This window comes from Silurus aristotelis (assembly GCF_946808225.1).
Source record: "Silurus aristotelis genome assembly, chromosome: 7".
In the NCBI taxonomy this organism is placed as follows: domain Eukaryota; kingdom Metazoa; phylum Chordata; class Actinopteri; order Siluriformes; family Siluridae; genus Silurus; species Silurus aristotelis.
The window spans coordinates 7,045,925-7,069,985 of NC_139580.1; the positions used below are offsets into that span (position 1 = coordinate 7,045,925).

The following is a 24,061-nucleotide window of genomic DNA, read 5'->3' on the forward strand; positions in this document are numbered from 1 at the left end:
AGGATGGATTTGCCATTCCAGGGCGTTTATCCCGCGGTGCCTGGCAAAAGACAATATAGCCTGCGATGTGGATGAGGTGATGTGGCCCGATGCAGCTCAGCGACATGATGCCGCACAGTGATTGTGGTGTGTGTGTGTGTGTGTGTGTGTGTGTGTGTGTGTGTGTGTGTGTGTGTGTGTGTGTGTGTGTGTGTGTGTGTGTGGTGTGAATAAAGTAAATACAAAAATTCACACCCTGATCATGTTTTTAAGAGTACTGTTGTGTGCAATAGATTCTGTTTTTGCATTGAGTTGTGTTACAGTAGAATTTACTATAGATTTATACTCTTCATATGAAACTCTCAAATCTAAATGCCTAATCCTCTGCAGAGATCTAAGAACATCCATTATTGTAAAGTTTAAAAAATATGCATTGGCAGTTATGAAACAAAGAACCTTCTCACAAATTGAGCATTGTGTTTTCAATTGTTTTGTTGTAGTGTGTAATGATGTGTATAGTGTTTACATTTTTGAAAGCTTCGAGCTGCTCTTTTGGTGTGAAAGTTTGAGTTTTGAAGTGAGAAGGTGTGGTTGTGTTTATGTAGCTTTAGAAAAGGGTGTTGAGACATTGGGGAACATGGAGGAAACGTTTGTGAAATGTGTTTTAGCATTTGAGAAAAACTGTAATAGGTTTCTCTCAGGAAAGAGAGGTAAAGGAGCAGATCTGGAGGGATCATTGTTATAGTTTACTTTATTTTACTTTATTTTACTTGACTTATAAACTGTTTTATTTGACTGGGATGTATGGATATCCCCCTCCACCCCCACTTTCATGCGTTCATTCAAGTTTTTTGTCAGTGTTGTGGTGGGCTGTCATTAAAGGGATCTCTCATGTCTCTGTTACCTTCTGGCTGTCCCTTTTAGTTATGCTGTCATAGCTATTGTAGTCCTGCCAGTGTCCTTACTTGCACTCTACTCATACTGCATTTTGTCCTTAAATATTATGTAGCAATAAGGATAATAATCCTAATAATCCATGTTTCCCTCTCTCTTCCTGTCACTTTCTCTTTCTTTCTCTCTTTTTCCTCCCCCCTTCCATTCCAAGTTAAACATGATCTTAATGTTACAGTGATTTTGTCCCATTTTTCTTTCTGGACCTGCCTGATTCATCCTGATACCCTACCTCTTGATGGTTCCACATAAACATGAGGTTACAGCAGAGGGTTAAACACAAGAACCATTATATGGATCTGGACTGTAATTAATATAAACTGTTTGCTACAATTGCTTAGGACTACAATCACCATGAGCAGGTTTATATCAGAGTTTTCATCAGTGGACCATCAGTTGATATCCTCAACAATGATTGAAGTATTATAAATTGCTGTTCTTTGTCAGCTAAATGAGAAAGGGTTACTTTTTTGAGTTTAAATCATCACATGGTTTCTTCTTCAAATCATGTCAAGGAGTTTGGTTTGCCACTTCATGGCTGACTTGCTCATAAAGGATAAAAAATATGGATACATTTAGGGACTAATTTATAATTTTAAAATGTAAACACAGATTCCATTTATTTCTTTAAAGCTCTGTGTGTGTGTGTGTGTGTGTGTGTGTGTGTGTGTGTGTGCGTGCGTGCGTGCGTGCGTGCGTGCGTGCGTGCGTGCGTGCGTGAGTGTATTTATCTGCACAGAAATGGAGGATAAGTTTGTTCACATCGAGGTAGTAAATATAAATAAATCAATAAGCCAAAAAAGTGTCATTGTGTCGTATCACATCCTCCAACTCAGCACCTGCAGTCGCTCCCAGCTGCAGCAGTGCAGTTTCTCTACTATCTGACTGAGGGAGGTTTTTGTACGACTCTAAATCACTGTGTGAACACGCAGCTACTAGGACAGTGAACACTCTGACAGTAATAATCTCCTGCATCTTCAGTCTGGACTCCACTGATGGTCAGAGTGAAATCAGATCCAGATCCACTGCCACTGAAACGAGCTGGAAAACCCGACTGTAATTCATTTGCTTTAATGATCAGAAGTTTAGGAGCTTCTCCAGGTTTCTGCTGATACCAAGCTAAAGGTTGATAACCCCAGCCTTGATAAACCTGGGGATTAGTTTTACAGTTAATGGTGACTGTTTCTCCTGGAAGAACAGATTTCACTGCAGGAGTCTGAGTTACTGTTGCTTGACCTCTGCATTCTGTAAAAATACACAATAATGCAGCATGAAACTGAAATATTAGAACAGAAACAATACGTGTATTTGTATGAACACATCATTGTAGAGATAAAATATGAAGCAGTGTCTGACCTTGAGTCCAGAGGATCAGTGTCCAGATGAAGACGGGGATCAAAGTCATGGTAGCTGTGGGTGAAGTTTCTGTAGCAGCAGCTCTCAGTCATGAAGTGTGAAAGTCACAGCGCTATAAACACTCCCAGAGCACTGAAGCATGTGCTGCCAATGCAAAGTGTCCTCTAAGTATGGAAACGTCTTTACTGCATTCCCCCAATCTTACTGTCATTCTCACACTCAGTCACAATGGGAGATTTGATGGAAAATATCAAGTGGTTACACTGAGGCATTATGCGTAAAACCTGTACATCTGCATATCTACATTTTGTGTCTTTTCAGCTTTTAGTTTGTGTGATGTATTTGTGTGTCTTACACACTTGCTAAATCTTCAGTTTTTATTGATTCATCTCAGTGTTTCTGAAGAAAAATCAGTAAAAAGGAATTAAAGCAGGCAGAAAGTGTGTGTAGAGATCAGCTGATGTGAACAGAAGTTGGTGTTGTGTATCTATTTTGTAATAAGACGTGTAAATGATGGAGAGAGCAGTGAGTTTAGAGCAGCAGAGTTTTTTATACAGACACTGAACCTGTTTGGATCAGTGTGGATCACATTTAGTGGAGGAACCAAACTGTCTGTTGGCCGTAAGTACCCTGTTCACTAATGGAGTGAAATGGAGTGTGTTTAGATTAATGACTGAAACGAAGTGTGTTTCTGATTAGTGAGATAAACTATGAAAAATATAGAGTTTGTTTTTTCTTCAAATGCACTTTATTCTTATTATTTGTCATGTCAATATTCTTCTGTTACTCATTTTTTCGTTGATATTAGATGTCAAAACCCATCAGATTATAGTGTTAGCAGCTCATTTTATTTTAAATGAAACAAAATGGACTTCATTCTGTATATTACTGTGACATGTTTCACTGAATTCACAATGAAATCTTAGAGACTGTTTGTATTGAATTTTGTTGATGTTTATGATTAGTGAATTATCACTACCATTCAATTTCCACATGCAGTAACTATAATAGAAATCATTATAGATCTAAAACATAAAAGTAATTGAATTGAAGGTGAAACGTTTGTGATGCTCCACTGAACTCAGTTCTGCTCTGTAAGATATAAAGTGAAGTGAAACACACAGTGAGCTGAAATGAAGACTGAGAGATTGACAGATATCCGTTCCTGTCTAAACTGTGTGTAAGTGTGTGTAGGTGTCACCCATCCAGTGTGAAAATGCTGCAGCAAGAGAAGCTCCCACACTCCTTAGCTCTTCTGCTTAATTATCACCTTAATATGTGTAAAGTGTGTGAATCCCTGTAAAGTTCTGTTTTTAATTATTAATAAAAGCCTTTGAATCAGTAAACACGATTACTTTACATTATTGATGATGCACATCATACACAAATCACCACTGCATCTGTCTCAGTATCTGTTATAGAACTTGAATATTCATGAGAAAGACACCTGAAAACCTCCATGTTCTTAGTGCACACAAGACCTAAATAATATTTTAAATATATTTATACACATAATCAAAGTTTCTTGGTTTTCACTCTTTAGTGCAATATGATTTATAATAATTTTAATTAAACACAGATGTTAATATTATAAAGTCTTTTCATGACTTATTATAATACTAAATATTCAGTTCACAGTACATTCTCTAGGCTGAAATGTTCACTTTACTAAAAAAAACTCGGTCGCATACCTAATGCTATATGCTCAAAACATAAAAAATGCTCTGTAGGAAATAATCACATCTCATATTTATGAAGTCAGTAGTTTTCTGACCAGTTAAGCAAAGTGCTAAATTTAATTTGTGTTCTGGTCCCAAAAAATCTCAAGACCAAGAAATTAATCACAGACACAAATCAATGTAAAAGACACAAGATTTGTGTCTGTTAAATAGGAATTTGTGTGTTTGTGTGTATCACATCCTCCAACTCAGCACCTGCAGTCGCTCCCAGCTGCAGCAGTGCAGTTTCTCTACTATCTGACTGAGGGAGGTTTTTGTACGACTCTATATCACTGTGTGAACAGGTTGGTGCTACTGATATAATGGAAACTCTGACAGTAATAATCTCCTGCATCTTCAGTCTGGACTCCACTGATGGTCAGAGTGAAATCAGATCCAGATCCACTGCCACTGAAACGAGATGGAACACCAGACTGTAACTCATTTGCTTTTTTGATCAGAAGTTTAGGAGCTTCTCCAGGTTTCTGCTGATACCAAGCTAAAGGTTGAAATCCCCAGTCTTGATAGACCTGGGGATTAGTTTTACAGTTGATGGTGACTGTTTCTCCAGGAAGAACAGATTTCACTGCAGGAGTCTGAGTTACTGTGACTTGACCTCTGCATTCTGTAAAAATACACAATAATGCAGCATGAAACTGAAATATTAGAACAGAAACAATACGTGTATTTGTATGAACACATCATTGTAGAGATAAAATATGAAGCAGTGTCTGACCTTGAGTCCAGAGGATCAGTGTCCAGATGAAGACGGGGATCAAAGTCATGGTAGCTGTGGGTGAAGTTTCTGTAGCAGCAGCTCTCAGTCATGAAGTGTGAAAGTCACAGCGCTATAAACACTCCCAGAGCACTGAAGCATGTGCTGCCAATGCAAAGTGTCCCCTAAGTATGGAAACGTCTTTACCACATTCCCCCAATCTTACTGTCATTGGAAAATATCAAAAGGTTACAAGTGCATGTAGAGAAATGACAGAAGTTCAGGCTTTCGCTTTAATTCCATCAGGATTCAGACTGACTTCAGATGAGATTTTAAGGGGACCAGAATTATAACATTATTCTTTACTGTCTTTATGCATCATGTATTTTATGTTACTGACTGTAGAGTTAAATCCAATCACTTATCAATAAATAATGATTAAGAGCTACAAAAATGAACAAGAAAAAGTTAACTGTGGTAAAATTGTTATTGAAGCACAGTGTGTTTGGTTCTGATCTTGTTCAGAAGATGGAGGTTGTTTTGTTTAGATACAGTTTGATTGCAAAGACATTATTACAATTGCATTTTGTTGTTGATGTGCAGATAAACTACTGCATCTACAGCTGTTACACTGAATTACCAAATATCACCATGTTCAGTGTGAAAGAGTTCACATTAAAATGACTATAATTGTGTGTGTGTGTGTGTGTGTGTGTGTGTGTGTGTGTGTGTGTGTGTGTGTTTGATCTCCAGATGGACCGATACCGAAACCCTCCATGTCTATGCTCCCTAATTCCTCTCTGCAGCTCTCTGCAGGTTCGGGTCTCTACTCTGCTTAATCTCGGACTGTTCCCCACAGTGGGTGCTACAAAGCTGGACTGTGGTCAGAGTCGAGGTGAACAAAGGTGTTCTGACCAGCACAGAAGATCAGAAGAAAGGTGTCTACAGTCGCAGCAGCACCCTGATCCTCAGCAAAGAACGCTGGGAAGAGGCCGAGGTGTTCGGCTGCACCGTCTCCCACCACGACACCACTCAGATCACCTCGTTCCGAAAGAGTCGCTGTGAAGACCACTAGAATTCAAGTGTACACTTTAACACATGCTTAGCAGTCTGAGGTGGTGTCAGTGGTGTAGCTGTGCTGAAATAAAGCTTCAATCTGGAAATCATGTCTCCTTTTTCAGTAGTGAAGTGTCTTTGGTAGTGATTTGGAACTGCACCTTTACTGCATGTCGAGTGCAGAGCTGTGTGTTGTGCTTGAGTGAGTTTGGATGAAGGACAGGAAACATCTGCTAAAAGTGTTTAACTGTTCTGGGAATCCGAGCTTTTCATGCAAATGTGTGTGTGTGTGTGTGTGTGTGTGTGTGTGTGTGTGTGTGTGTGTGTGTGTGTGTGTGTGTGTGTGTGTGTGTGTGTGTGTTTCAAATTATTACACATCATATTTCTCTTTCTGCTCAGAATTTGCATTAAATCCTATTAATCTCTGTTAATCCCATAATCCCGGAATTTAAGCAAAACATGAACCTTGATCAGAATGAAACATCTACTGCTTTTTTAGTTTTGGATCTTTAACTTGTAATCATTATCCCTAATAAAAGTCAAGGCACTGATAGACACAGATACTGCACACAGATCCACACTCAAGTAGGCACAGGGCAAAACAAGAGCTTTGTTACATGGATGGTATCTGCTGAGCAAAGAAGCAAATAAAATCCAGTACATTTATAAGGGAAAATTAGAACAAATAAATAAATAAATAAATAAATAAATAAATAAATAAATAAATAAATAAGACATAAAATATGCTAGGCTAAGGATAGTGGCATGAAAACCAAATAACTCATCAACAATACTCACTTAATGAAATTTTAAACAATTTACAACTTAACAACTTAATACTTCAACAAAGATGAAGTAAAAATGCAGAATATTAATACTGTGACTTATGATCAAAACTAAACTAGTGTGCAAATCGAAGCAGAAATTGGCACATACAATAAAAAAGACGAAATTTGACATGTGTGCGAGGGTGTACTCTAGTGGCCTGGAGTGAAATTTTCCAATGTGACCTTACAGATGTACACAGTTCTATACCCAACAAGGAAAAAAATCAACAACCAACCAACCAAATAAATAAATAAAACTCGGAATGCACATAAACTATTTCCTAGGCTAAAAACTGTTCAAATTAAATTAGAAATTAGAAAAAGAAATACATGAATTTAAATATCCTGTAAGAGTCTTCCACTGTATTTGCAGAGTAAGTAATGGACTACACATAATCCTAATCCCAGTCACTTCTGGAGGTCCAAATCACAGCATGTTAATGATGAGTCATTCATAAACGAGTCATTTATTTAGAATTTTTCTTTCATATGACTCACGACAAACGACTCGTCTCAGACAGTTATTTATACAGTATGTGTTGCATGTGTAACGTGAAAACCCAGTGGGTTCTGTACAGGAATCAGAAATGATTAATCCACCTCCTAATTCTCTTCTCCAGTCAGAGTCTTTCATTCATTTGTCACATGACATGACAGCCGTGTATATTCTGCATATAATTATGTAGATCTTAGTTATTTTTTTATATGATTGTTGGACAAATTTATTTTTTCATGTATAATATTTTTATGTTTAAAATCTCTTCTGGATTTTATTGTGCTAAATGGTCTGAAACTGGGATTTGAGGCCGTTCGATACATTTACAATTACAATTGGGGCATTTAGCAGACGCCCTTATCCAGAGCAACATACAAAAGTGCTTTGAGTCTCTAGCAATGAATAGATCTACACTGGTACGCAAGATTACAAACTTAATACAGATTTAAATCTTGAATTCTACAAACATACATTTGCTTGGAGTGGACAATTGTGTTGTGTTCAGCTGAACATGAACATGACAGTATGTGTTGTTGGGAAATGTAGTTTCTAGCAGCCATAATTTTAGGTTTTCTGAAAAACAGCAGAAGTTCGACTGATAGTTTTAAACAAGCAAAAAATGCATGAACAACAGATTTGCATTAGATATGCATCAGACAATATCAACCAATCAATTCATTTAAACTATAAGCATAGAATTTGTGGGAATTATGGGATTAGTGGTTGTTGTTTTGATTAGGTTTAGATTAGTGTTCATACCTTTACTTACATATAACATTTACATATAAAACTAAATAAAATCTAAATTGTTTTCTCACTAAAGGCCAGAAACAACTGTAGTGACAGCGATTGATGGAAACAATGATCTTGTGACAGCTGAGTCATCAGGTGAAGAAAGCAATCAATATTAGAGACACGACTCCATGCTATATCTCACTTGACTCAATAAAGCAGCAGAAAGAAGGACGACCTGAAGGACAGGAAAACACAGGAAGTAGTAATGATCTCTCTCTCAAGCATATTTACATTTAGATCATTCAACGAAAATATTTTTATCCAGAGTGACATACAGAAATAAATTGCTTTGTCTTCATAAAAACACATCCTTAGAGTCTAATAATATATTAAAAATATTATAATAATATTATTAAAATATAGATCATCTAGATAAATCCCTAAAAAAGATATTATTTTATGTGTGTCTGCAGTGTGGTGTGATGGAGTGTGTAGTGTGGTGTAATTATTTGTTATGTGAGGTGTGTGTTAGTGTGATGTGGTTCTTCTCCTCCACAAAGTGTCATTGTGTCGTATCACATCCTCCAACTCAGCACCTGCAGTCGCTCCCAGCTGCAGCAGTGCAGTTTCTCTACTATCTGACTGAGGGAGGTTTTTGTACGACTCTATATCACTGTGTGAACCAGTAGCCAGTGATTTCATGCCGACTCTGACAGTAATAATCTCCTGCATCTTCAGTCTGGACTCCACTGATGGTCAGAGTGAAATCAGATCCAGATCCACTGCCACTGAAACGAGCTGGAAACCCCGACTGTAATTCATTTGCTTTTTTGATCAGAAGTTTAGGAGCTTCTCCAGATTTCTGCTGATACCAAGCTAAAGGTTGATAACCCCAGCCTTGATAAACCTGGGGATTAGTTTTACAGTTGATGGTGACTGTTTCTCCTGGAAGAACAGATTTCACTGCAGGAGTCTGAGTTACTGTTGCTTGACCTCTGCATTCTGTAAAAATACACAATAATGCAGCATGAAACTGAAATATTAGAACAGAAACAATATGTGTATTTGTATGAACACATCATTGTAGAGATAAAATATGAAGCAGTGTCTGACCTTGAGTCCAGAGGATCAGTGTCCAGATGAAGACGGGGATCAAAGTCATGGTAGCTGTGGGTGAAGTTTCTGTAGCAGCAGCTCTCAGTCATGAAGTGTGAAAGTCACAGCGCTATAAACACTCCCAGAGCACTGAAGCATGTGCTGCCAATGCAAAGTGTCCTCTAAGTATGGAAACGTATTTACCACATTCCCCCAATCTTACTGTCATTCTCACACTCAGTCACAATGGGGGATTTCCAGGAAAATATCAAGAATTTACAAGTGCATGTAGAGAAATGACAGAAGTTCAGGCTCTCACTTTAATTCAATAATTAATCAGGATTCAGACTGACTAAAGAGGAGATTTTTAGGGAGACGAGCATTATAACATTATTCTTTATTATCTTTATGTATTATTTATATTGTGTTACTGACTATAGAGACAAATCTCCTCACTAATCCATGATTTGATGTTATTTTACCTCCAGTCTTTTATAGTGCATACTATAAGCTCAAGATTGAGAGGTGTGTGTGTGTGTGTGTGTGTGTGTGTGTGTGTGTGTGTGTGTGTGTGTGTGTGTGTGTGTGTGTGTGTGTGTGTGTGTGTGTTTAGGTTCACTGTAGTGTAACAGAGGTTTTTGTACGACTTTTATTAGAATGTATCACTGTGGTGGACTTTTGGTGGAGGAACAAAACTCATTATGAAAAGTAAGTGCTCACTTTTACTAAAAGCTCATGGATTCATTAGTTTTATTACACAATGTAAATACTGAAGATACAGATTTACTACAAAATAAAAATGTGGCATTCTCATAAATAAATAGATATTTTCCATAAAATAGAGAAATGTGATGTGAAGAGATGTGTAATTTTTTTAATTATTTAGGAGTCATGTCTTTTTCATATTAATGGTAAATTTTATTTAATTTCGTTATTTCTTTTTGTTGTTCAAAATCGTCTACAAAAATGCACAAAAACAACTTTACTCCGATGTGATTGTTTTTTAAGAACAATGTGTTGTTATGAACTTGTTCAGAAGATGAAGGTTGTTTTGTTGAGCTGCAGTTTGGTTGGATGATGTTATTAGAAATGTGTTCTGTTATGGATGTGCAGATAAACTACTGCATCTGCTTTACAGTTCTTACACTGAATTACCAAATATCACCATGTTCAGTGTGATAGAGTTCATATTATCATGACTATAATTATGTGTGTTTGTGTTTTTGTGTGTGTTTGGTCTCCAGCTGGACCGATGGTGAAGCCCTCCGTGTCTCTGCTCCCTCCCTCCTCTCTGCAGCTCTCTGAGGGTTCGGCCTCTCTGCTCTGCCTGCTCTCTGACTATTCTCCACAGGGGGCGCTGCCGAGCTGGACCGTGGACGGTGTCGAGGTGAACGAAGGTGTTCTGACCAGCACAGAAGATCAGAAGAACGGTGTCTACAGCCGCAGCAGCACTCTGACCCTCAGCAAAGAACGCTGGGAAGAGGCCGAGGTGTTCGGCTGTATCGTCTCCCACCACGACACCACTCAGATCACCTCGTTCCGAAAGAGCCGCTGTGAAGACCACTAGAATTCAAGTGTAAACTTTAACACATGCTTAGCAGTCTGAGGTGGTGTCAGTGGTGTAGCTGTGCTGAAATAAAGCTTCAATCTGGAAATCATGTCTCCTTTTTCAGTAGTGAAGTGTCTTTGTTAGTGATTTGGAACTGCACCTTTACAGCAGGTCGAGTGCAGAGCTGTGTGTTGTGCTTGAGTGAGTTTGGATGAAGAACCAGAAACATCTGCTGAAAGCAGTTAACTGTTCTGGGAATCAGAGTGTTGCATCCAAATGTGTGTGTGTGTGTGTGTGTGTGTGTGTGTGTGTGTGTGTGTGTGTGTGTGTGTGTGTGTGTGTGTGTGTGTGTGTTGGTTCGAGGTGGATCACTTTCACATCTTATTGCTCTTTCTGCATCAAATTTGCATAATACCATAATTACTATTAAAAATACTACAATAGAATAAACTAATAAGATAAAACAAGAATTTACACAACTATAGTACATACCAGAAAACAAACTAAACAAAACAATAAAAATTTAAATGAAAGAAGATGACCTCAGAGTTTATAATTCAAACTAAAAACTATTTGAATAAAGTACAACTACAATTCCACAATTCTTGTTAAATAATCTTGTTAAAAACTCCACTGCCATCTCTCCTTAACCTCTCCAAGCATCTACGCATGTTATCAGGTACAACCATATTTCCACTTTTCATCCTTTTAAATGCTGCTCTCACTTCCTCCTTACTAATCCCATCCACTTCCTGCTTCACCATCTCCAGATCATCCACCCTTCATGCGCTCTAATTTCTCTTATTCATCGGCTGCTCAAAATATTCCAATCGTCTTCTCAACACACTCTCCTCACTAGTCAACACATTTCCATCTCCATCCTTTATTGCTCTAACTTGCAGCACATCCTTCCCAGCTCGGTCCCTCTGCCTGGCTAATCGGTACAAATCCTTTTCTCCTTCCATAGTGTCCAACTTCTCATAAAGCTCCTCATATGCCTTTTCCTTGGCTTATTACAGAAAATGTAATAAATCTCCAGTGTGTTTGTGTTGGTGAGTGGAAACCTGTTTACTGGTTCATATCTGCAGTGTTGTGTACATTATTCTGAAGTCTTTGTGCTGATGGAAAATACAGACAGATGCTGCTGTGTGTTTGTGTTAAATAGTGAACATTTCTGTCATCAGATTTATTTCCTACTATTACACAGGGAGCACTGTTTATGAAACATCAGTAAGAAGCGACTTAAACAGAATAAAGCTGATTGAAGTCCGAGTTGCTTCACAATATAAAGAGTAGCTCGTAAATGTTCTCCTGCTGATTAGTTCTACTGAATTGCAGAGATGTGAAAAAGCATTAATGAGGAAATTTTGTGTATGTGCGTGTAAATATGTGTTGTTGTTTTTTTTACTCCAGAGGGTCCCATTGTGAAGCCCTCTGTGTCTCTGCTCCATCCATCGTCTTTACGGCTCTCTGAGGGACCGGCCTCGCTGCTCTACCTGCTGTCTGCCTACTCTCCACAGGGGGCAACAGTGAGCTGGACAGTGGACGGCTCAGTGGTGAATGTAGAGGTTCTAACCAGCCCTGAAGAACAGAAGAAGAGCGATTACACAAACAAAGCAGCACCCTGACCCTCAGCAAAGCGCTCTGGGAAAAGGGGGAGGAGTTTGTCTGTACCGTCTCCCATGACAGTGTCAATCATCTGGTCACATTCAGAAAGAGCCAGTGTGAAGACTAACAGCTCCAAGATAGAATTAAACACTGAGCTGCTCACACATCCATCTACAATAGAGTTTCAATTCTACACAATGCTGATATTCCTGTCTACTCTCTTCACTGTCCTGTTGCTCTTCCTGTAGTTTTGCTCTGCTGAAGTAAAGCTTCATTTTGGACATTGGGTGTGTTTTATTAGAGTTAGTAGTCATTATCAGTGTGATGAGAGAGTGTGTTTAGCTGAACATTCAGTGCTGTGTGTTGTGTTTCAGTGAGTTTGGCTGAAGAAAGTTGAACATCTGGTGAAAGTGGTGCTCTATTTTGGGAAAAAGAGGATCATTCAGTCGTCTTCATAAAAATAAATCTCTTTCATTTCACTGCTTTGTGATACCCAGTAAAAGGAGACAGTTACAAAGATTACTTAATTATCATCAAACATGTGTTATGTGTGTGTATCACTGCAATGTCCTGCTTTTCTTATAATATGTTTACCTGATTATTCGTGATAAAGACACCTGATGGCCTCGATGTAGTTAATACACATTTTACCCCATTAATGCCGTACATCAAATATGAGTGATTTGTGATAGAAGAGTATCTGCAAGAGTGAAAGGGAAAGTTTATAGGACTGTGGTGAGACCTGCAATGTTGTATGGTTTAGAGACAGTGGCATTGAGTAAAAGACAGGAGGTGGAGCTGGAGGTAGCAGAGCTGAAGATTTTTGTTTTTGTTGGAAGTGATGAGGATGAACAGGATTAGAAATGAGTTTATTAGAGGGACAGCGCATGTAGGACATTTTGTTTCGAACATGTGCAGAGGAGGGACATTGGGTATGTCGGTAGGAGAATGCTGAGGATGGAGCCACCAGGAAGAAGAAAAATATGAAGGCCAAGGAGGAGGTTCATGGATGTGGTGAGGGAAGACATACAGGTAGTTGGTTTTAAAGAGGAAGATGTAGAGGACAGGGGGGTATGGAGACGGATGATCGGCTGTGGCGTGATGTAAAATCATGGTGTGCCAACAACAACCTGACCCTCAACGCCACAAAGACTAAAGAGCTCATTGTGGACTTTCGGAAATCCAACAGCAGGAGACATCTACCATTCAACATCAATGGAACTGAGGTAGAGCGAGTCTCCAGCTTTAAATTCCTGGAAGTTCACATCTCTGAGGATCTGTCATGGCAGCAGAATACTTCAGCCCTGGTTAAAAAAGCACAACAACGCCTGTACTTCTTGAGAAGTCTCAAGAAATCTCATCTGTCCCCAGGGATTTTAACGCGTTTCTACCGCTGCATCATTGAGAGCATCCTGACCAACTCCATCACTGTATGGTACGGAGGCTCCACTGTGTGTGAAAGTAAAGCCCTGCAAAGGGTGGTGAAAACTGCCCAACGCATATTCACCACAGCAGATGTCTTCGCAGAGCTCACAACATTATCAAGGACTCTTCACATCCCAGTCACAAACTGTTTAACCTCCTTCCATCAAGAAGGAGATACAGGAACTTACGCACCAGAACCAGCAGGTTCGGGGACAGCTTTTTTCCATCCACCATCACACTACTGTACACTACTACACAACTCTACAATACACCGCTAGATCACTAAAAAACTAAACACAAAACAAAACACAGAGTACAGAGATGTATATAATCTCTGTACTATACATGTACATACCACATAGTATATCTTACATAGTATACCTCATTACATCTGCACTATTTTTTATCTATATGTATCTTTATCTTTTATCTATATGTATCACTTTTATCTTATCTATATTTATCTTTATATCTCTACTGTACATTCTGCCCAACATTCTGCCCAACATCCAACATTTCACATTCATGTATATATTTTTTTCTTTGTCAAACTATCAATAAAAACACCTTTAAAAAAATTTACTACCTTTCTATTATGATTTTTTCATACTTTCCAACCTCCTTATAGGTGCCAAAATCACTGTTTTCTCCTTGTCGCACACCCAGACTTTTAAACTTCAACAATTAAAAAAAATATTTTAAAAATATGACTTATTTGGTAACTATTAATGTACCTGAATTAAACACTAGTCAAATAATTAAAATACATTATAGTAATTAATCTGAGACTAATGTCAATATTACTTTTTATACAAAAAATAGCTGTCACACAGTATTGGTGTCATTTCCACCACAATGCTGTTATGTCCCTTTAAAAAGCTTGTGTGAAAGATTGTTTAGGTTTTGTCTATGGAAACATTCAGGGACATCAGAGCACATGATGGACTTGGAGGGAATTTTTAATTTTCATCAACAACAAATGAAGAAAAATCAAGGGAGATATTGCTAGACCAGTTAATATATTTATTCTACGTCATTTCCAAACATGCTGTACCTTCAAGGGTGTTTTTAAAAAGCTAAAAACTTTAAGTAAAATAAGAGTATTTTGTATACATCACATGCTAAGTATTAATTCAAAGCTAATCAGTGAAGCTATCTTCCATTTTTTCACAAAAAACTACAGAAATGTCATTTCCACCACAGTCATTTCCACCACACTGCCCTCTGTGGTGGAAAAGACAGCATGTGGTGGAAATTACATTTATGGTTAAAAAGTACAATTGATATGGATTGTGAGAGTAAATTTGTATAATACTTTTTATATTATAATATATTATAATACTTTTTATATTTATATTATAATATTCATTCATTCATTCATTTTCTCCCGCTTATCCGTAATTCGGGTCGCGGGGGCAGCAGTCTAAGCAGGCCCCCGCCTTCGACTGCTGCCCAATCCTCACAGCACCGTCCCTTACGGCCCCTCCTGCAGGTGGTGAGCCCACTGGAAGGCGGCCCAACGTCACGGACCTTGATATTTCCCTCGTAAGGGACCCCTGGAGCATAGAGGGTTAAGGGCCTTGCTCAAGGGCCCAAGAATGGCAGCTTGGCGATACCGGGGCTCGAACCCCCGACCTTCCGATCGGCAACCCAGCGCCTTAACCGCTGGAGCCACCACTCTCCCAATATATTATAATATTTTATTTCTAAATTATATTACTTTTATATTAATTGATTTATTTTTTATTTATTTTTAAGATGCCACCTAGGACAACAAAAGAAAGGTCACAGGTCTATAGGGACAAAATAAAAGCTGACCCTATAAAATATAAAGAGAGACTTAAAAGAGACAGGGAGAGATACCTGAGGAAAAAGGAAAAAGGAGTAGTAAAAGCAATTGCATATCTGTCAAAGCGGGAGCAACGCAAACAAAGGAGACAATGGAGAATCAATCAAAGAAATAGACGAGAGGAGATAAAAAAAAACCCTCACAATGCAGGCCTACCTTTCCACCACCACACCGCCACACTCTCCTGATGTTGTCTTGCAGCCAGAACAGGATGTTGACCTGACCCCCACACCACCTTCTGCCCAATCTCAATCCCAAAATCAGAGGGGAAGGAAAAGGGTAGCAAGAAACCGACAAAAATGCAGCATTGTATGAGAGTAACACCAAGCTTGAGAAAGCTTTGCGAAAGGCACAGAAATACTGCCAGCCGTATATGAGACTGAGGAAAAAAATTAGGCAGGCTGACTCTCCTAATACAAAATCCAAACGGCAAATGGTAACAGCACGTAGCACTCTACGAAGAACTTTAGTTTTTTACACCGCTCTGATCACTGAATTGATAGACAGATATAAAAATCTCCACTCAGACAGCGACAAACACATCATTTCCAAAATAATGGCAGGAAAAGTCCTTAAGAAGTATCGACTACTGAAAATGGCCCCAAGGGAATTTGGCTTTTCACCCAGAAGAATGAGAAGTAACGAAAAAAGGACAACAGCATTTACTTACACACGGAAGAAACAAAAGAAAAGCATTAGCCCAGCCACAGAAGAAAAAATTTAACAATTCTTAGAAAGAGATAAAAATAGCAGAGCATCAACTGGAAAGAAGGACACTGTGACCAAGAAAAAGACAAAAAGACAGAAAAGATTTCTGAATGAGCCTCTGGAAAAACTCCATAAGAAGTTTAGAAAGGAGTATCCTGACATCAAAATTTCTAACAGTGAGTTCTGTAAGAGACGTCCGTTTTGGATTGTAAAGCCCACAGTTAAGGATTGAGACACTTGCCTCTGCAAGACACATGCCAATCTGCAGAGTATGGCAGACAAGCTGCTTTATCATAAAGTCATTAAAAGCAGCAACATTGAAGATCTGATTTTATCCCTGTGCTGTTTGCCAAACTATACCAAGCAATGTATGTACAGGGAATGTACCGTTTGTGAAGCCAAAGAATTGGAAATCTCAACCTTTGACCCTGTGACCCAAACATTTTGGTATGAGTGGAAGGGAAAAGCTGAGGAGAGACTGAAGAAAAAGAAAGATGGTAGTGAAGAAAAATTCACAGTCCATTTAACAGTTAAAGAGAAGGTTACAGGTACTTTGCATACTTTGCTTGAGGACTTTCGCTTAGGACTAAAAGAAAAACTTGGAAAACATGTCTATAACATCAGACACCAATATGCTGCTCTTCGTGGTTTAAAAGAGAATCTGAGTGAAGATGAGGTTGTCCTCCATATTGACTTTGCAGAGAATTTTCTCTGCAAGTACAGCAGCGAAATCGAAGCTGTACATTTTGGTGATTCGCATAAACAGGCCTCACTTCACACTGGTGTGGCCTACACCAAAAACAGTGTGATTTCATCAGTTGTGTCAGTTCTTTACAGTATGCACTGTAACCGTTCATCTGTGAGACAAATCAGTTTTATACATCAACAACACCTGTTTTAGTGTAGTGCTGAGTTTGTTTAATGACTGTTATGAGTTTAAGTATTTTTCTAATAAATATATCTACTGTTTCTCTACATTCATGTTACATTCATTGTCATTTTCACCACCACCCTGTCATTTCCATCACCACACATTTCTTTTTAATATTTAAAAAGTTCTCATCACACATTAAATATTTATCCACAATTTATGATATTGTGCTCTACTTAGTATAATTATTCAAGTTATTTATTTTCAAATAAACTCTTACCCAATCTAATATAAAATTTCAGAGTGTGACAGATGTACAGTTCATCATTTGGTCCTTAGGGCAGTTAATTTATCTCATTAACAAATATATAATTAATGTACATTGTGGAAAAACTGGAAAACTAGTTACAAAAATGATCTTAGACAATTCTTGAGTGGCATAAGTTATTCTATTTTTTAATAACAGCTGTATATTGAGATGTGGTGGAAATGACATTTGTTCATTGCAGGTCGGAAAAAATGAAAAATATTAACAGTTTCTCTTGTAATCCATGTTTGTCCTCTAACAGACCTTAAAACTAGAGAAATTATTTAAACTTATGGGAATGTGTTACCTAACTTTTGATCAAGTTTTTTTTGTTCAACTTCACAATGCTAAAAGTGCAACTAGTTGAAGAAACACCCATATATATATATATATATATATATATATATATATATATATATATATATATATATATATATATATATATATTCATTCATTCATTTTCTCCCGCTTATCCGTAATTCGGGTCGCGGGGGCAGCAGTCTAAGCAGGCCCCCGCCTTCGACTGCTGCCCAATCCTCACAGCACACGGTCCCTCCTGCAGGTGGTGAGCCCACGGAAAGTATATATATATATATATATATATATATATATATATATATATATATATATATATATATATATATATATATATATATAATTAGTATACTGTTTCTTCAGCTTGCACATTTCTTAAATGCCATTGTCTTGTAACTTTCACTTCGGCACATTCCTCTTCAATGCCATAGCCTTAGAACAATTTCTGTACTTCTTAATGATGTCCACATATCTCTGCACTGTTATAGCCTTTATATTTATTCAATGTACATATGCTTACATATATATCACATGCTGTAAATATGCTACATATTTATCTGCACTTTTGCACAATTGCTACATTTTGCACTTCTGGTAGATGCCAAACTGCATTTTGTTGCTGTGTACCTGTACAATGCAATTATAATAAAGTTCTATCTATCTATCTATCTATCTATCTATCTATCTATCTATCTATCTATCTATCTATCTATCTATCTATCTATCTATCTATCTATCTATCTATCTATCTATCTATCTATCTATCTTAGGAAAAAGAGGTAAAGGAGCAGATCTGGAGGGATCATTGTTATTTTATTTTACTATTTGACTTGACCTGTAAACTGTTTTATTTAACTGGGATGTATGGATATCCCCCTCCACCCCCACTTTCATGCGTTCATTCAAGTTTTTTGTCAGCGTTGTGGTGGGCTGTCATTAAAGGGATCTCTCATGTCTCTGTTACCTTCTGACTGTCCCTTTTAGTTATGCTGTCATAGCTATTGTAGTCCTGCCAGTGTCCTTACTTGCACTCTACTCATACTGCATTTTTGTCCTTAAATATTATGTAGCAATAAGGATAATAATCCTAATAATTCATGCTTCCCTCTTTCTTCCTGTCACTCTCTCTTTCTTTCTCTCTTTCTCCTCCCCCCTTCCGTAAACACGATCTTGATGCTACAGGGATTCTGTCCCATTTTTCTTTCTGGACCTGCCTGAATCATCCTGATGCACTACCTCTTGAAGGTTCCACATAAACAGTTTAAAAAAACACATGAGGTTACAGCAGAGGGTTAAACACAAGAACCATTATATGGATCTGGACTGTAATTAGTATAAACTGTTTGCTACAATTGCTTAGGACTACAATCACCATGAGCAGGTTTATATCAGAGTTTTCATCAGTGGACCATCAGTTGATATCCTCAACAATGATTGAAGTATTAAAAATTGATGTTCTTTGTCAGCTAAATAAGGAAGGTTTCCTTTTTGAGATTAAATCCTCACACGGTTTCTTCTTCAAATCATGTCAAGGAGTTTTGTTTGTCACTTCATGGCTGACTTGTTCATAAAGGATAACAATATGAATACATTTAGGGACTAATTTATAAATTTAAAATGTATACACAGATTCTATTTATTTCTGTAAAGCTGCTTTGGGGCATTGTTAGATGTGCTATACAAATAAGGCCGCAAATTGTGTCTATTGAATAGCTCTGAGTGTGTGTGTGTGTGTGTGTGTGTGTGTGTGTGTGTGTGTGTGTGTGTGTGTGTGTGTGTGTGTGTGTGTGTGTGTGTGTGTGTGTGTGAGTGAGTGTGTTTATCTGCATGGAAATGGAAGATAAGTTTGATCATATGGAGGTAGTGAATATAAATAAATCAATAAGCCAAAAAAGTGTCATTGTGTCGTATCACATCCTCCAACTCAGCACCTGCAGTCGCTCCCAGCTGCAGCAGTGCAGTTTCTCTACTATCTGACTAAGGGAGGTTTTTGTACAACTCTATATCACTGTGTGAACCAGTAGCCAGAGATGCTGTGGTAACTCTGACAGTAATAATCTCCTGCATCTTTAGTCTGGACTCCACTGATGGTCAGAGTGAAATCAGATCCAGATCCACTGCCACTGAAACGAGCTGGAAAACCCGACTGTAACTGATTTACATATTTAATCAGGAGTTTAGGAGCTTCTCCAGCTTTCTGCTGATACCAGTGTAAGTAGTTGTTGTTATACACTGCAGGACTGGATTTACAGTTGATGGTGACTGTTTCTCCTGGAAGAACAGATTTCACTGCAGGAGTCTGAGTTACTGTTGCTTGACCTCTGCATTCTGTAAAAAAATACACAATATTGCAGCATGAAACTGAAATATTACAACAGAAACAATACGTGTATTTGTATGAACACATCATTGTAGAGATAAAATATGAAGCAGTGTCTGACCTTGAGTCCAGAGGATCAGTGTCTAGATGAAGACGGGGATCAAAGTCATGGTAGCTGTGGGTGAAGTTTCTGTAGCAGCAGCTCTCAGTCATGAAGTGTGAAAGTCACAGTGCTATAAACACTCCCAGAGCACTGAAGCATGTGCTGCCGATGCAAAGTGTCCTCTAAGTATAGAAACGTCTTTAACATTTCCCCAATCTTACTGTCATTCTCACACTCACAATTGGAGATTTGTTTAAACAATGTTAAGAGGTGTGCAAGTGCATGTATAGAAATGACAGAAGTTCAGTGTAGGATACATTAGATAAAATTGCATATGATTTATAATTAATTCTATTTTGAAATATTATAATGTTTTTTGTTGTTTGTCTTGTGAGAGTGTGCCCTCTATAGGTCGGGGCGAAGTTAAACATGCGTGTTAAGGCGTGGCTGACAGGAGGTTGGTGCTTGTGCATATGATTCATTGACTATCACACAAGATTTCTTAAAACTTATTGTATGTTTTCTTTTCTTTTTCCTTTTTTATCCCTGAACAAATATCAGCAATTCACCAGGCAGTTAATCTCTTCTTATCTTTCTTCTATGCATCAACAAAGTAATAACACCGGTAACCGCAGTTAGTTCAAATGATACAGTTACACATATTACTTAATTATCACCTGAACATGTGTTACGTGTGTGTATCACTGCAATGTCCTGCTCTGAATTATTAATAAAAGCCTTTGCATCAGTAAATATGATTCACTTCATACACAAATCACCACTGCATCTGTCTCAGTATCTGTTTACCTGATTATTTATAAGAAAGACTCCTGATGGCCTCCATGTCCTTAGTGCACAATTTACCCATAAATATACATCATATTTAGGTTTATTGCTATAATCCCTGTTTATAGGTATTTACTTTTAAAAGCAATTAATTGATATTATTTTAATCAGAACACATGCTTTCATACAAATTCATTATGTTCCCAATCAGAGAGAATATTACTTCTGCATTAGCAACATCAACAACAACAACAACAACAACAACAACTATAATAAGAAGAATAAATGTAGAGCAATAGGTTTTAAAGCCAGTCTCTCATTGGGAATCATTTGGTTTATAACTTTTATATTTACTGCATTTTGAATAGTCCGATGCAATAAGTAATTAAGAGAAACATAAAATGTGCTTGAGTGAGAATGATGATGTACTGTTTTTGTATTTTTTTTTATTTTTTATAAAATATGCAAAATTTCACTCGAAAACTTTTATCAGGGAGGAAATCTGTGTTCTAATACTGTACTAAAATAATTAATTACAATAGTAACGAAAATATTGTTCTAAAGATACAAACATAACTCCAGAATGAGAATGGTTAGTAAAGTCCTTTCATGCTGTGTTCAAAATCTCCAGATTTAGCAGGCCTCAGTGTCACTGACCAACACCAGCACAAACTACAACATATGAGGTGATGAGACTGCAGAGAACAGCAGCACTAAGCTAAACAGAGAGCTGAAGAACTGGAGCAGAGAAAAATTCCAGCAACAACAGAAGCAGTGGAGCACACACACACACACACACACACACACACACACACACACACACACGCATCCTAAGCCTACAGACTAAAGGCACTGTCTCTGACCTACGCCAAACAGACATTAATCAGACCCTAAAACACCAAAACCTAGAAAGTCCACCACTTATGTACAGGACTGTTGGAGCTCTACTGCAACCAACAGGAACTGATTCTGTAACCAAGGTTGAAATTCATTGTCAGTATATGGGAGGTGTTATGTCAAGGCTTCTCCTCTAAACAGACCAAACATCTAAAAGAGTCAAACACATTTACTGTAATTTACGGCTATTAAGCCGCACCCACTGAATTAAAAAAAATAGATCTATATTGAACATAAATACGCCGCACCTGTCTATAAGCCGCAGGTGCCTACACTGAAACTAATTAACTTAACACAGGCTTTAACGAAAGACAGTGCCTGTAACACGGCAAAACAGGAGCCTACCAATAAAGTCATTGTCACTGTCTTCCTCCTGCAAACTGAAACCACTGAAGTCATCTCCTTCGGTATCGGAGTTGAACAGCCTCAGAATTGCTTTATCCGATGTTCTCTCAGAATTGTTTTCATTGTCGCTCTCGTCATTTTCATCTGAAGTCAAATCCCCCTCTGAGCTCGTGCTGCCCTCTTCAACATGCAGTAGTCCAGCCTTTCGAAACTCGTTGATTATAGTGGATTTTTTTGATGGTGCTCCATGCTGTCAGGATCCACTGGCAGACTTGACCATAACTTGTTCTTCGCATTCGGCCCGTTTTAGTGAAGGATTTCTCCCCACTTGTCATCCAAGCATCCCACTGAACACGGATCGGCACCTTAAATGCACGATTTACACTGATGTTGAGTGACTGCAAATACTTTGTTATGCTCCCAGGAATCACAGCTGGAATTGAGTTTGTCCTCTTGATGGCTTCTTTCACAGAATCTGTTATGTGAGCCCTCATGCTGTCTATAACGAGCAATGCCTAGTTCCTGTGAAAAAATCCTCCTGGTCGCTTGCCGTAACACTGCGTCAGCCATTTATTCATTAGGCTTTCCGTTATCCATCCTTTCTTGTTTACTTTCAAAACAATTTCTCTCTGGAGTTTTTCTTTTGGCATCGTAATTCGTTTAAAAATCACCCGTGGAAGCTTTTCTCCCGCCGCCGTGCAGCTCAGAACACAGGTGAAGTGCGTTTTTTCATGCCCGGTTGTTTTTAGCGTGATGAATGATTTTCCTTTTCTGTTCACAGTTCACAGGCAGGTCAAACGTCAAAGGAACCTCATCCATATTTATGATCTCGTGCGGGCCGATGGAATGCTCCGCTATCTTTGCATGAGTGAATTTGCAGAAGTTTGAAACTTTTCCAACAGCCAGATCGATCGCTTTCAACTTGAAACCTGCATCATATGCATTTTTTCGTGTATTTGCCATGATGAGGACGTGTAGATGACAAAATGACTACCTTAATCACAATGATTCAGTGGGAGTGCCCTCGATTTAATATAAAGAGTTTTATTGGCTCACCTTAACCCGTTCGGCAATTTCATTGGTCTAATGTTATGGGGCTCAATTTTTTGGCGGCATCAAGTTTGTGAGACCCGGAAAAACCCAGAAAAATCCATATATTAGCCGCTTCATTGTTTAAGCCGCAGGGTTCAAAGCGTGGGAAAAAAAGTAGCGACTTATAGTCTGGAAAATACGGTAAGTGTTTTATTGTGTGTTTTTGTTTGTTATTTCCATGTCTCTGCTAAGAAAATGTTATAGTTTACCTAATGCAATATGCTTAAAACATTATAAAAGTTGATGAAGCTCTGGAGTAAATACTCACAGCTGATCCTAATGAACTCATTAGTTGTGTCTCATCAGGAAAACAAAATGGCTAAATTGTGTTCTGGGCATAATATGTTCTGGAGACCAACATATTAAACACAAAGACACAAATCACAGTAACAGACCCAAGATTTGTGTCTGTTAAATAGGAATTTGTGTGTTTGTGTGTATCACATCCTCCAACTCAGCACCTGCAGTCGCTCCCAGCTGCAGCAGTGCAGTTTCTCTACTATCTGACTGAGGGAGGTTTTTGTACGACCCTATATCACTGTGTGAACCAGTAGCCTGTGATGGAATGTTCACTCTGACAGTAATAATCTCCTGCATCGTTAGTCTGGACTCCACTGATGGTCAGAGTGAAATCAGATCCAGATCCACTGCCACTGAAACGAGCTGGAAAACCAGACTGTAGCTGATTTACAAGTTTAAACAGGAGTTTAGGAGCTTCTCCAGCTTTCTGCTCACACTCAGTCACAATGAGAGATTTCTTGGAAAATATTAAGTGTTTTAAGTGTATTAAGAGAAATGACGACAGAAATTCAGACTTTCACTTAAATTCCATCAGGATTCAGACTGACTACAGAGGAGATTTTGCAGAAACCAAAATTATAACATTATTTATTATTATCTTTATGTATCATGTTTGTGTTACTGACTGTAGAGACAAATCTCATCATTAATCCAACAT

At 38.1% G+C, this 24,061-nt stretch overlaps 2 long non-coding RNA genes and 1 gene segment (V, D, J or C); 2 read left to right on the forward strand and 1 right to left on the reverse strand.

The window, feature by feature from the left end:
- Nucleotides 1-24,061, forward strand: part of LOC310729190 — a 159,883-nt gene that overhangs the window by 84,406 nt on the left and 51,416 nt on the right. The window lies entirely within an intron of this gene.
- The window catches only part of LOC310729180, an 80,789-nt gene that overhangs the window by 44,042 nt on the left and 12,686 nt on the right, over nucleotides 1-24,061 (reverse strand). The gene's annotated exons all lie outside the window — the stretch shown is intronic.
- LOC310729158 (immunoglobulin kappa constant-like) lies at nucleotides 9,523-10,583 on the forward strand. The segment is given in 2 exons: nucleotides 9,523-9,636; nucleotides 10,173-10,583.